General features: G+C 48.9%; 1 pseudogene; it reads right to left on the minus strand.

The window, feature by feature from the left end:
- Positions 1–18,054, minus strand: part of LOC102766131 — a 22,816-nt pseudogene that overhangs the window by 3,170 nt on the left and 1,592 nt on the right.

The following is an 18,054-nucleotide window of genomic DNA, read 5'->3' on the forward strand; positions in this document are numbered from 1 at the left end:
CTTGCTTTCAGGAGGAATAAAGACTCGGCCACTGAATCCCTGACACCCGCTGTCAGCTTTCTATGAACCACGTGCTCTTTGAAGAGGCAGCTTCCCACAGACCAGGCTGTGGACACAGGATCTATCCAGAAGCAGCTGCTGCAGGTGCAATTAACTTGACCCCCAACTGTCCCCCCACCTGCTCCAACCACCTGGTAATCTCCCTTCCCTCATCTCCTTGCAGGATCAGAGGCCTGTAACCTGCTCAGCCTCCTGGCCACAGGATCCCCGCACACCTCACCCTATCCAACCAGAGGCCAGAGAAGAACACCCTCAATTCTAGCCCCATCAACCACTGGCCCCTTTCCACTAATCTTGGCAGCCCCAAGTCTCTGTAAATGCTGTTCCCTCGACCAGCAACATTTCTTCCTGGCTGCTAACACTACTTATGCATCAGACCTAATTGAAGAGTCACCTCCTCCATGAAGCCTCCTGTGATGGCCTGCCCTCTCTCTTCTGTGCTTCCTAAGCATTCCACATGTCCCGGAGGCAGCTATGACATGCACCACCGTCCTCACATCACGAGCCATCACATCTCGTTAGCCATCACAGCAGTCAGCAAATAGCTGGTCCTCAATAAATGCGTTCTGAGGGAAAGGAACTCTGAGCAGCCCTCACACAGATCCCATGTCTGCCCCTAAGACTTAATACTTATTATTATGTGATGAAGTAGGCACTTGATATATGTGGCTCATAAGTTAATTAGTCTTGGAATAAACATTTGCTAATGAAATTAGAAGATATCAGGTATCCAATAAAGATATCATGAATGGCAGAAAAGCAAATGAAACGGCGCTCAGCATCACACTAGTCCTTCGGGAAATGCAAATTAAAACCACAATGAGATACTCCTATGTACCCGCAAGAACCAATAAAATTAAAAGATGTTAGCAGGCATGCAGGGGCAGGGGAGGGGAGCACGGGAACTATTGCTGGTGGGGATCCTGTCTAATAATAGAAAAACATGGTAATTAACCGTAACTTCGCTACCCTTCCCATTGGCTAATCAGGGCACTATGCAAATTAACTACCAACTAAGATGGTGGCTAATTTGCATACTGCAGGCAGGGCGGGACAGCGCCATCCCGCCTGCCCCACTGCCATCTGGGCCTGCTATTTGCGACCCGGTCTGCAGGCGGCCGGTATGAAAACAGACCCAGGGCTGGCAGCGGGACCGCAGCGATCGGCCACCGGCCACACCCACAAACGGCCCTCCCGGGGCAATCCGGGCTGGCGGGTGCTAATGCGCTGATCCGCCACCAGCCACACCCGCAAACAACCATCCCAAGGGGATTCAAGGCTGGCGGGTGCTAATGCACCAATCTGCCACTGGCCACGCCCCAAAACGGCCCTCCAGCGGGGATCCCTGGCTAACCGGTGCTAATGCACCGATCTGCCAAAACGCACACCCCGGCCGCCTTTGCCCTGCATGAATTACGCAGCCAGGAGAGGGGAGTGGGGCTGCTGGGAGCAGCGCAGAAACTTCCCGGGGTTTGCGTCAGGCAGTAAATAGCAGAGTGCGAACTATCCCCACCTGGTAGCTGCTTGCTCATTCACTTACGTGCTCATTCATTCACTCATTCACTCACTCATTATTCACTCACTCAGCAAACCCTCTCAGGTCCCTGGCACCAGGGCAGGCACTGAAGTTGAAGCAGGATAAGACGGAGCTATATCCTCAAGATGTTAGAAATTCAGTATATGGCCAGAAGAGGGGCTCAGGGCCACTGGGAGCAGGGCAGGAACTTTCCTAGGATGGGCTTCAGGCAGCCGGGAGTGGGACCTGAACTTCTGCTGCTCCCGCCTGGTAGCTGTTTGCTCATTCACTTACTCGTTCATTCATTCACTCACTCACTCACTCAGCAAACCCTCTCAGGTCCCAGGCACCAGGGCAGGCACTGAAGTTGAAGCAGGATAAGATGGAGCTATGTTCTCAAGATGTCCCACTCCTCACCCTCACCCCCGAGTGCACAAATTTTTGTGCACTGGGCTACTAGGTTTTTTTTACCTAATAATAGACAAACATGTAAATTGACTATACCTTCACTATGCTAACCAGCCAATCAGGAGTATGCAAATTAACCCAACAAAGATCACGGTAAATTTGCATACATAGGTGTGAAGCGAGGGAGCGAAGACTGAAGGTGGCTCTGGCTGGAGCAAAGGCCTGGGTCCCAGGTGCCGGAGGAAAACTGGTACCGGCAGCCATGGGAAGGGAAAGCCTATTGCATGAATCTCTTCATGCAACAGGCCTCTAGTTTAAAATAAATAGCCTGGCTGGTTATTTATAGTTAAACATAGACTCACCAAACAAAAACCCAGCAATCTACTTCCAAGAGAAAGAGACGTACACGTCCACAAAAACTCCTTTGCATGCAGTCAGAGGTGGAAACCAGAAACCACTCAAAGGTTTCCCAGAGAAACGAACTGATCAGCCATCAAGAGGAACTGCTACCTCTCCCAACTGCGAGGATGCACCCCAAATACAACCAGGACTGCTTTCTGTGAAATTCTAGAAAAGGAAACCTAAAGTGTCAGGAAGCAGACCAGTCCCTGCTAGGGGCTGGGGGCAGAGGGAGCTGAGTGACTGCCCCGGGGCAGAAGGGACTTTGTGGAATGACTGGAATGTTCCATGTTATGATTATGGATTCTGGGGGTGATCATAAGACTATGTATAGTTGACGAAACTCAAGTTATACATACTTAAAATGCAGGGATGTCTCTCGCATCTAAATTGCCCCTCAACAAAACTAAGATGCCTGGTATCTATTAAATGTCTGACTATTCCAACCCGCTCCTGTCTGAGCAGCCCTCACTCATGCCTGTCAGCCCTCACTCACTCCTGGACACTGACAGGCTCCCTCACAAAGAAGCCGCCATGCTGTGTGCACAGCCATCATCACCACCATCACCACACCATCACCAGCACAATCACGCCACCCCCCCAGTACTCCACCCCCAACCCCACCCCCACTGAGGGCCTCCTTCAGGTGTCTTCTGTTAGGACGACCGAGGTCTTACACCCACACAGTGGGCACTACCAACCCACTTCACAGATGACAGAGCCACCTGAAGGACAACTACCCACTCATGCCGGCAGCCACAGCCTGGAGACCTGCACTGCCTTTAAAAGGGTGGGCTCTGCAGAGGCCTCTGGGGAGAGAGGGACAACCCTAGGAGGAGGCTTGTCCTAAGAATTCCTGCCCCTAAATGGGCAGGGCGTCTGCACTCCCAAGGTTGTCCCTGGGAAGGCTCAGCACCGGAATCCTGGGCTGGACCAGCCACTGGACGAGACATCACTCTCCCAAATAACACGGGTCCAGTGGGGGTGGGGAGGGGGACAGCAGGTGTCACCACGCTGAATATGACTGCCTGAGTCAGCGGCTACTGCTCTGCAACAGGGAAGCTGGCCACCGGAGGCAGAAATGACACCACCCCTGTCCTCAGCGTGTCCTGCCACAGGCCAGGCTCACTCCACATCAGCAGTGCCCACTCAAACCTCCAGGGGCGGCCTCCCTCCCACACCCCCTCATCTCCTGTTGTCTGGAGGAACAAAAGCAGGATTTGGGATGAGTAGTGATTTGAGGACAGCTCTGAACCACAGAAAATGAGTCGGGGAGAGGGAAGCCGAGTCTGGGAGCAGCTTGAGCACTCCGCTGGGGCAGGCTCCCTCCCCCATCCTCAGGAGGCCTCCAGAACAGGGCTCCAGTGTCCACCAAGGGGCACAGAGGCTGGGCACCCTCCTCTGGGACTTCCTTCCTGTGCTCTCGAAGTCAGAAGCCCTGGCACTAGAGGCCCTGACACGTGGCTGTGGGCAGAGGCTGACAGAGCCATTAGAACCTGTTGCCTTGCGTGCTACCCCAACCCTGCCCCTCACTGCAGCCCTGCCCAGTCTTCTAACAGCTCCGAAGCCCACCTCCTCTTTGTATCCGACCCAGATTCTGTCTATTTCTTCCCATTCCCCATGGAACCATGAAAATATGTTTTAAACTGATCTTCCCTTCCATCAATCCACCGTGGTCTCTGGGTCCCAACTCCGATCACCTCATTCTCTCCTTAGAATCCCTCCTTCAGGGGCTGCAGGACCTGAGCCCATAGCCTCCACTCTTTTCAGATCCCCCAAGGCCCCTTCCTGCCCAGGCCCACCTCAGGGCGCCATGGCACAGTAGCCGCCCTGGCCCCACACCCCGTCCCACAACCCACAGGTTTCCCCCTGAACTCAGGGCCCAGCTCAGGGCCTGCCTGACGCTCAGCCACTTCCCGAAAACTCTGGACTGGAGCCACGATGCTGAAGCCTGCGAGAGCAGTCACAAACGTGATGAGATGCAGGACCACAGCTGCCTGTGGTCCACCCCATCTTACCAACAAGGTGAGGGTGCTCCCACCAGGTGGTAGGAGGGCAGTTCAGGCTCTCACCTCAGAGCCTGTCCCTGCCTTGAACCTGAGCAGGGGGCCTTCCCAGAAGCAGCACACCATGCAACTCTGCCCCACCCCACCCCATGAAAGTGGCTATGCTGCATCCTGAGCCACCCCTTTCAAATTCCGTCTTGGTGCTGAGCTAGGGAACAGAGGTCACCACAGCATTTTACAGGTAAGACTGAGTAACAACCCAGTCACAGAGCATGGCAGCCTTTCCCTCAGCTCCTGCCTGGTGAACCAGACGAGCTGTCAGAGGTGGGGAAGTCCAATGGACCATTCACTGCTGAAGGGGTGTCAGAGCTTCTACAGCAGAAGGTCCCCTGGAGCAGCTAGAGAAAGCCTGGGTGCCCTCCTCACTCTGGCCAGACAAGGTGAGCATGAGTCCAGGAGGCTGAGTTCCCAGAGTCCTGGCTCTCTAAACACTCTCAGCTCCTGAGAGCAGTTTCCAATAGCTGGACCTGCAAGTTAATAATCTGCAGGGCCCTCTGTCCACGGGTGACTAAGGCCAAGTTCAAATTACTGCCCAATACCTAGCTCCAAAGCAGCTACACACAAACCTGTGCTTCCAGAACCATAGGCCTGAACTCAGAGGCTAAGCCCCTACCACGAGGCCTCAAAGGACAACAAGAATGCATTCCTACCCTCCCGGATCAAGTCTGGCCTGGTGCTGGGACCTGGTGAGCACTGCCCTTCCACCCCTGAAAGCCTTCTCCTTCCTGCCTCCCAGCTCAGTCCCCTCCCAATGAAGCAAACCAAGCCTCAGGCATGACCCTGGGCATGGCAGCAGCCCACTGGACATAAGACTGTCATCTCCCTACCTGTCTTCCCATCCCTCTGCCTGCCCTGGGCCTTGTGAGTCAGGAGGAAAACTGGGAGTGGCTCCTCTGATTCAAATCTCAACACCTCCTGGGCATCAGTGCACTGTCTCTAACACAGTAGAGTCACCCAATAGGGGGTTGTGTAGACAAAGGCAGACAGTGCACCATCACAGCCCAGGCAACCTTCCAGAGATGCTTGTGAACTAGCTCAGTTAAATCTCACACTAATGCTGTAACAACACTAGAGGCCCGATACATGAAATACGTGCAAGGGGCTCGGCTCTTGCAGCCCCAGCTTTGTCTGGAAGGTTGTCCAGCTGTCTGGTCTAATTAGTATATTATGCTCTTTTTATTATAGACTAGTGGCCCCGTGCATGAAATTCAGGATTTCTCTGGACTAACCAATGATAATCAAGGGAAGTGGACGACATCACTATGACCACATCCTGTGTAATGAGACACCGACTCGTGCCTGGCCAATTGGCGGGGCCCACAGACCCCTCTCCCGCCCTTATTATAAAACTCCTTGTCCCATCAGGCTTCGCTCTCTCGGCCACTTGGCTTGCCATTGTGTCGGTGAGTGTGGTGGATGGGGAGCTCAAGCTAGCTTGAAATGAAGGACTCTTTGCTTTTGCATTAGACTCGCTGGCTCCCTGGTGGGCCCTTGGTAATCTTGAAATCTGGGCACAACAGTACAACCCTCTGCATTGTATTTCCAAAAAACATAACATATAACATTATTCTCCCCCCTTTTTTTTTAAATCAGACCAATGAGTAATATATTTTGAATTCCTGATTATTTCAGAGAAAACACATTTTATTTTTTCAAAAACAAGTTATACATTAGATATTTAATTAATTTCTTCCAATTCAATTTGCACTTTAAACTTTCAGAGCTTTAAATCTTAGGTAGCAAATTAAATACTTAGCATTTTTCAAATCAATACTTTTACATTTAAGGATACATTTCAAATAAAATATAAGGCATTTTCAATTAATAGATTAACTTCTATCATCTTGACTTTATACTAAGCATACTCAGATCAACATTTCAGTATTATAAATCTCAATACTTTTAGATGATTTGAACTTAAAAGTTTTAAGTTTCCAGCCAATAAGCCTGGCATAGCTGCTAAATTTCAAAATGGTCACAATTTTCCTGCTGGGGAAGTCAAGAAGCAGACCCATAGCTATTCACATGTGCTATCAACTTCCTGGTGGTACTTGCCTCAGGGAGGGAAATTTCAAAAGAGCTACTTTAAATCTCCTTGGGAAACCAGCCTGTATTTCTTTCCCAGGTTCATCGGCGCCATTTTTAAGGCCAAAACAGTCTCAGGTTTTTATTCTGTACACAGCAAAAGGTCAAGTTCAGCTCAAAACTATGCGCACTCATTTTTAAACTGGCCTTTTCCCTTTACATGTGCACAGAAATCCCGGATGCATTTCTAAATTTTGTAAAACGTTTCAATTACAAGAAGGATTTTAAATTAGAATATTTGGGGAGGGGGTGTCCACACTGGATGGCCACATAAGGTTCTTTCTTCCCTTCCCCCACATCCTGCATTGGGGGAAGTTTCAGCAAATGACTCAGATAGCGTATTTTTCCCAAAGTCATGCTTAATAGAAAAAGACATTTTAAATTTTTTCCTATTTCGCTTTCTAAAGTCATGGCTGGCACCCAAGGTAATCTTAGCCAAAGTTTGGTTTTCATAAGATGTTCTCCGGTAATTTTTAAATAAAACATTAAGTAATCTCATTGTAGGATAGCTTACAGCTCTGCCCTCTCTTGCCACCTTTGAATCTCTCCACACCAGAGGCAGATTCCGCAGTGGGTTTTCATTTCTTATTACAGATTTTAGATTCCAAACACAAATTAAAATATTAATTTGAACAAGAAACCACATTGAGGTGACCATGGCACTCTTTTTTTTTTTTAAAGTTCTGATTAACTTTTTGGCAAACTTTTAATTTCTTATGCCATGGACGTACTTCTTGTATAAAACATTCTGTCTGACTGGGCATAACCTTAACTCCTCTGCTAGCAAGCATATGTTGAAAGAATCAATACAGAGTCTTTTTTTTTTTCTAGACTCGGTATGGCACATCTTCTCAATCTAAGTTCTGTACTATCCACCCACTTACCCTACTTATCCTCTATAGGGGGGTCTGCAGCACCCTACGGTGGAGTCCTATCCGTCCCGAGTGTGGGGGGCTTACCTAGGGGAATCCTGTTCCAGGGGTTCCCAAAGGTGTGGATGGAGTCAGAGGAGAAGGAATGACACGGAGTCAGTGTTTAGGTGATCATCATAGCCAGATTCTTCCTTTTTATTGTCCTCTTACTTTTGTATTTATACTATTTGGTCCTCACCTGGGGAAACAACCTTTCTTCTCCTAGCCAGGTTCCTCCCCCTATTGTCCTCTTACATCTGCATTTATCCTATTTGATCTTAACCCCATCCATTCCATTCCAAAGGCTAGGGCGTTTCTCATCTCCATTTCAAAGTCCCTTGAAACATCCCTGCAGAGACTGCCTCAAGCAGCCAGGGTGGATGGGCTTCCAACACTGCTCTCAGAAGCTTCAGGGCGGGACAGAGAGTAAGGAGGGATGGGACAGGAGTTCTGAACTTAAACCTACTTGCTCACTTGCAACCCTCACATTTTCATGTCCAGGCTTCCTGTTGGTTTGACTTCCTCCTTCCTGTTGGTTTGTGTGTCTGGCAAAGGGCTCTGCCAGGAGCAGCAGGAAGCATGGCAGGTGAGCTGCTCCCTCGAGCAGCTCCTGTCTGGACTACTCCATGTCCTGGAGGGACAGAGCCCTTCCTCCTCTAGGAGTCTTTGTCTTTCTCCTGGGTCCTTCCCTGGAGTTTGTAAACAAGCTTAGATAAGCCACACTCAAGACTACCTGCAAAGTGTCCCTGGAATAGATCCCCTCCACCTCTACTTCCTTACACCCACCTCATACCCATCACCTCCAGCTTTCACCAGGAGTGTCCCCTCACTTCTGTCAACATAAATTGAAACCTGTAAAGAATTTTTGTGAGTTTATTTGAGCCAAACTGTCGACATATGCCGGGAAGCAGAACCTCAACGAATTGAGATAGTGCTCCGGAGAATGGCAGGGTTACATCCGTATTTATACATGAAATTCATTGGTGACAGATTTAAGGAGGTGGATTAAGGGAAGTGGGGAAACCTCTGTGATAGGATAAAAAGTAAAAGGATGGACACATACTTAGGTGGGTGTAGGCTCAATTAACATGATAATGAAGGAATTTGTAGCATCTGTTCTGGCGCCCAGAACATTTGGTTGTGCCCCAGGGGCTCCAGAAAAAGGGAAGTTACAAGTTACCCAGACATTTCAAGGGAATGTTATCTTAGAGGCAAAAAGGCAAATGGGCTCAGTAAGGATCAAAGTTGATCTTGTCAGTGAAGATACTGGCCTAGGACATAACTGCCCACCATCACTGCTTTTAGTTAAAGTTTAATTTCAGACCATCCTTTGTGGTTATTTTAGGTCTCTGAGTCTGCTAGGCTGCCACGCAGGCCTTCCCTGAGCTTGTCAGGTCAGCGTGTGGCCCCTTTCATCCACACTTCCTTTCCCAGAAACTGTTCCAGGTTGGATCAAGGTTCCACTCCTAGTCCACTCAGCTATGTGGGGGTGGGTGGTGTGAAACTGCATGGGACTAACTTAGCTCCAAGGTACTGCCTGCTGATCCTGAAAAGCTGGGGTGGGGCTTTGGGCTTTCCTGTTAGAAAGGAGACAGACTATTTAGGACTGAGCTATCACCCCAAGAGCTCTCTATTGCTTTTGTCCTCCATGCTTTTGTCAGAGGATTAATAAAACCCTGGCCTGACTATATAAACCTATACAAAGAGCCCAGCTGACCTGGCTCCATGGTTGAGCATTGACCTATGAACCGGGAGGTCACGATTCAGATTCCCAGTCAAGGCATATGCCTAGGTTGGGGGCTTGATCCCCAGTTTGGGGCATGCAGGAAGCAAGCAATCAATGATTCTCTCATTGATGTTTTTATCTCTCCCTCCCTCTCAAATCAATAAAAGTATAAAAAAATAAACCTATACAAAAGCATTAACCTCTGATGTGTAAATTCTTCCAATGTGAGAACAAGTGAGCTATCTCCAACCCTGGGCTCCTTGGGCTGCTCAATTGGAAACACATGGTATTTAACAAGGCCCCACGAGGGGTCGCTGTGCTCTGCAAAGAGGAGACTGCGTGGCAGGTGTAACCAGTGCTGTGAGGGTCTTCAGCTCCCTGCAAGCTGTAGACCTTGTGCCTGAGTTCCGTTCCCACTCGAGGTTGTCTTCAGGGACAGGACCTCCAGGAGGAGAACGCTACCACTGCATAGCCTCGGGCTAGTTTGAACAGTTCCAGGGAATCACGTCCTTAAGTTTCTGACCTGTTGGTTTAAACCATCAAGTCATCATCAGCTAAGTCTGCTCTATCTGATCCCCCTCAGGTCCGGGTAAGAGTTAACTGCTGTCACCTGCAAACTTGGCCTCAGAGACTTGGCCCTTGGCCCGTGTTCTATGCTGCCCCCCTCGCCACCTTTCCCCACTGAGCGGCAAGGGTCTGGCACAGTCACTGACACCTTCTGCCCCTCTTTTCATTGTGCACAAAGTGCTCCAGTGAGTGAAATTGGACAGTTTTTGTCCTTTTCCACCTGATTTATTCCATTTAGCATAACAGCCTCCGGACCCACCCATGTTGTTGCAAATAACAAATGAACAAAACAGATTCCTAAATACATGTTTCCCTGTAAGTGGAGCCTGTTGTTGCCCAGACCTGCACATGGTTGGAAAGATGTCTTTGCTGGAGCTGTGGTTACTGAGTACCACAGCGAAGGGGCCGGAACGACAGACCGTCTCCGGTGGAGGCTGGCCATTGGGTCAAGGCCCCAGCCATGTTGGTGCCTTCTGCAGGCTGCGAGGAAGAGTGGGCTCCATGTCCCCAGCTCCTGGGGCATCACCCTGATCTCGGTCCATGTTCACATGATGTTCTCCCTGAGTGGGTCTGTGAACCAAACTCCCCGCCCCCTTTTTAAACAATATCAGACATGTTGGAATAAGCCCACCATACTGGCAGTAGCCCTGTTTCTGCATAAGGCCCCACTCTGAGGTCTTGTGTACTGGGACTTGACTGTGCCATTGTGGGGGACACAACTCAACCCATAAGTTGGAGGGGCTTGCCTGTCTTACCTCTGTCACCCTCCCATCTGGAGCCCCAGTCCTGGCCCCGAGCCCCATGGAGGGAAGGACACCTACATACATTGCAGTTGGCGCACATCCACTGTGGCAGAGGCACTTGCCCTGTAGGTCTGCCACCCCTTCTGGGCACCTGCTTTTGGGAAAACCCCAACCAGGGCACAAAGTGAGAGTACAGGCAGGTGTCCCACCAAAGACTCCCCAAAGGGGAGATACATTCTTACGCTCCCTTATGCTCTGCTTAGGACTCTCGGCCCTCCTGACAATTGTCCTGTTATTCTCTTTGTAGGTGGCATGATTAACCACTTCACCGTTTCCAGGCGGCCGCCTACACCTGGCCCCACCACCACCTGGTCTGACTGGTTTCTCTGACTGACCCTTACAATGGACATAAATACCCCGCTCCCCCTCCTTGGCCCCGCTGATGCCATCTTGGTCTTGGCCCTTCTGCTGGCAGATTTAATCATAAACTTTTAATTCCTTACCCCTTTGGACCTTGTGCATTCCTCCTTCAGTGACCCTGACACTCCCCACCCCACCTCCAGATCTGGCTTCAGATGCCTTTAGCCACTGGAACATTTTTGTTGTGTTTGGGGGCTGCTTGGCTCTGGTGGTGCCCTCGGGTCTCTGGGCACAATTCCTCAGTCCCGCTGGCACGAAATATTCTCCCGACCAGGCGCAGTCACAGAGGCCAGGGCCCGTTCTGCCTTGGTGCCTCCAGCTGGCATCTGGGTCCTGAGGAACCCAGGCCCCTTGTCCCTGACAGGCTGGGCTCCAGGCCCTACCAGGGCATGCTGGGACTGCACAGGAAGGGCCTCTGTCTGCAGGCACCTGGACCTGTGTGTGATGTTCATTCTCAAGTCGATAGTCCGAAGAGAGATGGCAGAGATGCGGGTGCTACCAACATGAATGGATCAGGCAGCACCACTGATGTGCCTTTGGAAACAGCTGGCATCTGGTTTTAGTTTTCAGCAATGTTGGAGTCTCATTCTGGGCATGCCTGTCCCATGGAAACCCTAAATACCTTGGCTGTAGCTTAGTTCTCAGGAAGCTGGTATGTCTGTGACCTATCGAGGGATTCCCCAAACTGGGGGATGGTGCAGTGCCGGTCATAGCAGGGTTACAGCCATGGGAGCATGGGTCCCCCCAACTGGGCAGAAAGAATTGCCTTGAACCCTAGTTAAAGCTGAAGAGGACTTGGAGTCCCCAGGTTACTTCCCCTAAAGCTCTGCCTGCATAGGGAATCAACCAGTTCCCTCTGTGACTAGCTGGTTAGCACACTAATGAGTTGAGTTAGGCTTAGTGTAATGGGAGTTGGCTGAGCTAACAGTGCCTAAACTTCCGTGCTGGGGTAGTACTTAAACATCCATGCTGGGAAGTTAGCTGGAGAGGTATGGGAATATCTGGGCTGTAAAAACATAGACACGGTCCATGAAATCACTACTGAGACCCAAGTTACTTTGACGTGCTACATAGTAGCCATCCAAGTGAAGCAGCAATTCTCGATAGCCAGCTGCTGCTCTAAGTCATCTATGCACATGCGACTCATAGAACTGAGGTAGGCTTGGTCTTATCAGTCATTGACTGTGTTATTTGCTCAGTTCCGGATTAGCCCAGTGCTGTCTGGTGACCCAGTCCTTGCTCATAGCTCCCAGACGGTGTGGGGACCACTAGGGGCCTAGTACTGGAGACTGACTGCACAGGCAGCGATTTTATCATTCGAGGGAAGTTGGGTCACTTGGAGGGGTGGGGAGGTAAAGGACGGGGACCTATAACAGAAGAACTGGGGTGAGCACAGGCCCAGCTGGTTTTGAAGCGGCCCATCTCCATTCATGAAGCCACTTGTCTGTACCCTCAGTCTGAGCAGACAACAGAGTCTGACAGGCTTCTTTCCTGGGCTCTTAAGAGGCTCGGGGTGGGGCAGGGAAGCCGGGACACCACACCAGTGGTGTGTGTGGCCCAGAGAGGAGCTCAGCTGCTCACTTGCTCTGGCCCCAGGCTCCTGGTTTCTTTGGCCGGCCTCTTGCTGAGGCCACGCTCAGTGGGAAAACTCAGACGTGCTAAGATGCCCGAGGGCACGGGAGGTGAGCAGAGAGCTGCTGTCCAGGTGGCCCTGTGTGCAGAGCTTCCATAGGTTGACCCCATTGAGATTCAGTGACCTCTGAGCATGGAATTTACCCAGAGAAACCTGCTCAGCTAGGCAGTGCTGGCTGCCTTCCAGGGCCTTCTCCGTGAGCCTGAGCCTGAGGGCAGATCGGGAGCGTGAGGCTCCACCCTGGAGCATCGGCCTCCCTGGCCCCTTATTGTAGGTGATTTAGTTCCACAAGGCTGCTCCTCTGTAGTATCTCCTTCACCAGCCAGGACAGAGGCGCTCCAACTATGATGGAGGTCATGAAGTGTGCCCCTTACATCATGAGCAGCCACAGTCTGCCTCCTCGTGCTGCCCCTGTGTGGCCACACTGCCTCGTTCTCACAACTCAACTTTAGTTCCCCTTTTCCCTGCAAATGTGGGGAGGTCTGTGTGCCTTTCCTAGAAGGATCCGTTCAGCTGTAGAAATTGAGGTCGGATGGTCAGGGTGCCAGGACCCAAATGTTCAACTTCCACAGTCTGCTGCTGTGATGCCCCACGGCCAGCAGATGGTGCCAGAAGGCACCACAAATACTCATATTTTCCACCAACTGGTGGACAGAGAGGGTGGTGCTGTAGGGCTCAACCACAGTGTCGAACACTTTGGGTGAAAAAACCCACATTGTGGGTCATGATGCAGTTGGGATACTCTTCATAGATCATGCTGATGAGCAAGGTGCCCATCCCAGAGCCCATGCCCCTGCCCCTGCCCAGTGAGTGGGCCAGCTGAGCAGATGCTGAGTGGGAAACACATTTGTCCTATTGATGCCACTGTGACATGCATCCCAAGAAGTGGCACCAATTGACTACCCTGAACCATAACCACCTCGTTGCTAATAGCCGTCCTTGAATAGCTTCTGACAACACTCAGGAAATTGATGGAGACTTGAATTCTCAATCTTAGAAAAGTACAGTTAGTTGTACAAAAACACTCCCCCTCCCCCCCTGCCCAATTTCCAACATTGGCCACTGTGTTGACACATTCTCAAACCTGCAGGTATGGTCTGCCAACCAGATGTTTCTCTCAGGGCATAAGTTAGGGCATAGTGATCCCTGAAATCCTTGTCCATGCCAGAAGGACAAGGGGAAAAGGGGACCCACAGTGTTTGGGACATCTGGACATGGGAGCTTTCTGCCCTGGGGGCCGGCTAGCCTGCGGAGGTGGATCAGATGTCACCCTCATCTTCTTGAGGAGTTTCACCTGCTCATCCAGGAAGTGGCTCTCCAGGAAGTCACAGAGCTGAGGGTCTATGTGGGGAGAACCAGGGCACGTGGATCCAAGGGTCAGGTTCTTCTCTAGGACTACAGTGGCTTCTATGGCATCTTGGGTTTTACCACACTCCTCTTAGGAGGGCTTCTGCCTATCCTGGAGGAGGATGTGGCCGCCTGCTGATTTTGCATCTTAAAAGACACCTGGTTCTCTTGTACTTCTCCTCAGCCAACTCGAGGAAGAGCTGGCCAACACCCTCCAGAGCCACATAGTTGAGGCCTAAATAGAAACCCAGAGACAGGTAGGAGACCCACAGATGCAGGTTGACTAGGCAGTTGACAGCAGCCTCCACCTTGGTGGAATAATTCTGGAGAATTTGGGATCTCATGGTTGTTCCACAATAAGAAGCTAAGGAGAAAAACAGTATTGGCTGGTCTCAGAGGTTGGGGATAGCTGTGGCGTTTCTGAAGGTGGTGACTGGAAAAGAGGTTGGAGGGTAGTTGGAGGCTGGAAGAAGGGCCATCCCTGGGTCTGTGCCGTCCACACAGTTGAAGCAAGAGCAATAACCCTACATTTTCTTGCTAATCAAATTCCTATGACAAGATTGTGACTCTTCTTGACTACTGGTTCCTAGATATAAGGAACCCCAAATGTCTCCTGGGAGGAGTATTCACCTGGGCTCTGCAGGAGGAGAGCTCCTGGTCCCTACAGGTGCATGAATGGAAAGGACACGTTCCTCATGTGGCTTTGGGGAGTGATGACAAGTGGAGCTACTCCTGCATGTGCCCCTTGGTTCCAGGCATTCTTCTGATTAGTGTCACAGTGCCATATACAAGTACTGGAATGAAAAGTGCACCCTTAATCCTGGAGGATGGCATCCCATCCTTAGAGCATTGCCTCTGTGATGGCCAGCCAAAGGTGTGTTTGAAGCATCAAATTCACTGAGCCATCAGCTGACTCAAGATGGAGCATCAGATGCCATCAGCACATTCCATGCCATGGCTCATGCTTGCAGCTTCTCTGTGAAATGGATGCCTTAGTTTGATGTGATGAATGAAAAAAATGACCAGTTGCCAAACAGTGCCCCTCCTTCCTCTTTGCCATCTTGCCCTCTGGAAAGTAGCCCTTTTTAAAGAAGGACCCTTCACATCATGTGCACTGTGGCCTGTGCTCTGAGCAGCCAGACCACTTAGGTATGTCACACTGAGGTGGATTGCACTTTCTGGTGCTGGTTTGATATCAACCTTGGGCTCTACCTGTTTTCTTTCCTCCATGTTTCTCTGTGCCTACTCGTGGTCATAGCGGAGGCTTGCTGTACATTAGCTTTCTGATGATTTTTTCCCCCACAGCCTCCATTCTGACTTTATTAACAATTTTTGGTTTTACAGCACTTGGTAGGGTAAGCATTCTTCTGACCAACAGAATATCCATTCCCATGAAACATTCAGGTAAAAAAGACACAAATTATTTTCATAAGCCTACTTAAGCACCCCCACATTCATAATCCCATCAAACCTTTTGTGGGGAGAGCAACCTTGATGTTCTCTCAGTCTAATTCTGGCCCAAACCAGGGCTTCACAAATGGGTTTTGGTACCACAGTCTGTGAGGCTCCCATGTCAAGGAGTCCAGAAACTTCTCTAGCTCCTGAACATTTTACCCACTCTGGTGCAAAGGCTTAGGGTCCCTGGGGAGGGGTTGAGTCAAGGGACTGTGGGGTTTTTTTGGTCAGCCTTCATCTTTGCTCAGAGCAATTGCAGGTTAGATTTCTCATTATAATTTTTGAACAAGAATAGAGTAGACTTGTTTGGGGGATCAGTTGGGGACCCTTTTGACCCACACAACCTAGAGTAGTACTGTATTCAAATCTTTGCTTGAACCCAATCAATGTTCATTTTACTCATATCTAACCATTGAGGGCAACCGTGGTAAGGTAACTGCGCATGGGCTCCTTCGCTGGGTGGTTCAGTGGCATAAATTCTGGGCAGGTTCATCAGCTGAGATTAGCATCGGGAAAGACTGAGGGAGTCTTTAGTGGCAATAGCTTTGGGGTTCCTAACAGCCAGGAGGCCTGCTTGGGTTGTTGATGGTGAAGTTAGCTAGGGTCTTCAGTCATTTTCTTCCAAAATGGGAGGTTTCAGCTGAGGGGATCCCTGCTGATCACAAGCCATATGGGACTGGGGGGTGGGCTGACACAGGGAAATGTTGCCTATGATTTCCTATGTGGCCATCTTTGATATCTGTGTTCCACTGGATAGCAGTAGCTCCTGCATTGCACTCCAGAGCTCTCTGAGCTATTTTCATCAGCAAGTACAGGTAATCATTGTTTTCCTGGAAGTATAAGTGCTGGGACCTCCTAGTCCACCAAACTTGCTGATGTTATACTCAAAAATGTTTCTTTCTTTTGTGTAAGAAATAATGATGGTTATTGGGGAACAGGAATTTTTAATGGTATTGACGGTAGCTGGGCTTTCATGGTGCTAAGCTAACTGGGAGAGGCTAGGATCCAAGGAAAACTAGCTGATTCTGCTTCCTCCAGAGGCGCTGATGACTGTCCTTCATACTGACATTTGGCTCAGGAGATTCAGAGGACAGACACTGTGGGCAGTGATGAAAGGTAGATTTTCTAGCCTAGCCTGTTTGTCTCAGTGGATAGAGCATCAGCTCATGAACTGAAGGATCCTGGGTTGGATTCCAGTCAAACGCACGTGCCTGGGTTGCAGGTTTGAACCAGGGCACATGCAGGAGGCAACCAATTGATGTCTCTCTCACATAGATGTTCCTCTATCTGTGTGTCTCTCTCCTTCCCTTTTACTCTCTCCAAAAATCACTGGAAAAATATCCTCGGGTGAGGATTAAAAAAATGTGGTTACATGGTCTTTTAAAACGTATCTTTCAGTTATTCTCAGGTGTTCTTGACTAAAGGTTGTGCGGTATTGGCGAGCAGCCTTTGGCTTTTTGGCCATAATGCCTTGTAGAAATAGAATGCTTCCGAGTTCCTGAATGTTGTCTGTGTTCCTACTGGGTTTAGAGGTCTAATATAGCCACATTTGATGTTTTTAAAATAACTGTCAGGGTTGGGATTGTCTTTCCTCAAGTTATTTTCATGGTGTAGTCCCATGTGCTCTTATTCTGTATTATTATTATTTTTTTAATAACAAGAAAATGAAAACATCTTTATTCCATATTTTCACAAACTGTTCTAAAGACAGCAAACTGGTCAGTTGTTTATCTTTGGCTTTAAAATATACTGGTAATTCTAAACCAGTCTAAAATGTATTGTTAATGAATAAAATCTAAGCATTTATACTTGCAAAAATGTTTTTGTAATGAGTGAAGCATTGGCCTAAGGAGAGACTAAAATTTATTTTCAAATTGTGTAACTGGCTTCCAATAATCCCTTATCAGTAGACTTACTGGCAAAATACCAGATATTAAGGATCAGATTTAATTCTTTGATAGAAGCATGAAACTGTTTCTGAGAGCTTTTCATGGCTAGCATAAACCAAGTAACCCAAGGAGCATGGGAGACAATAATGAAGTCTAGTATACAATGCAAGTCAGGCAGGAGCCATAACTTAACGTTTTGTTTTTAAACAGGGAAAATCAACACTAACAATACACTCTAGGGAAGGAATCTAAAACCTACTTAGAAGCTTTAATATTATATCAAACCAAAAGATTAAGCTTCAAAATGACTAAATTTATAACTGGATATTTTGCTGCATTTTGGCTTTATACTGTAACTTGTAGTATACCACAATCTGAGGACTCTTAGCACTAGCTTGGCACAACTGACTAACTCCTCCTATCCCTCCCTCCAGAGTGTGGGGGGAAATAATATTCTTCTCACCATAAATGCCTCAATTTTATACAAGTCAGGATGAAAGGTATAAAAACAAGGTTACAACTATATTATCATTTTGCATTTTTTTCTTTGTGACATATACAAGTATATTTTTGTTTTGGGGGCTGTATACTGTTTAATTTAGCAAGTTTTAAGCCTATAAAATTTAACTTTTTGAATAAGAAGAGTATAGGACTTTATAGCTTTTAATTTTATCATCAAAATATCTAAGGAATTCAATCCACTTTAATAATGATAATGTTTCTAAATATCACTTGAAAAATTCTTTGTGAACACTAGACTCAAGACTACACTAAATCCAAACAGTATACCTATGACCTGGGTTTTAAAGATTTTCACCTCAGAAAGCTG

The sequence above is a fragment of the Myotis davidii genome, unplaced genomic scaffold, assembly GCF_000327345.1.
Source record: "Myotis davidii unplaced genomic scaffold, ASM32734v1 scaffold1474, whole genome shotgun sequence".
NCBI lineage: Eukaryota > Metazoa > Chordata > Mammalia > Chiroptera > Vespertilionidae > Myotis > Myotis davidii.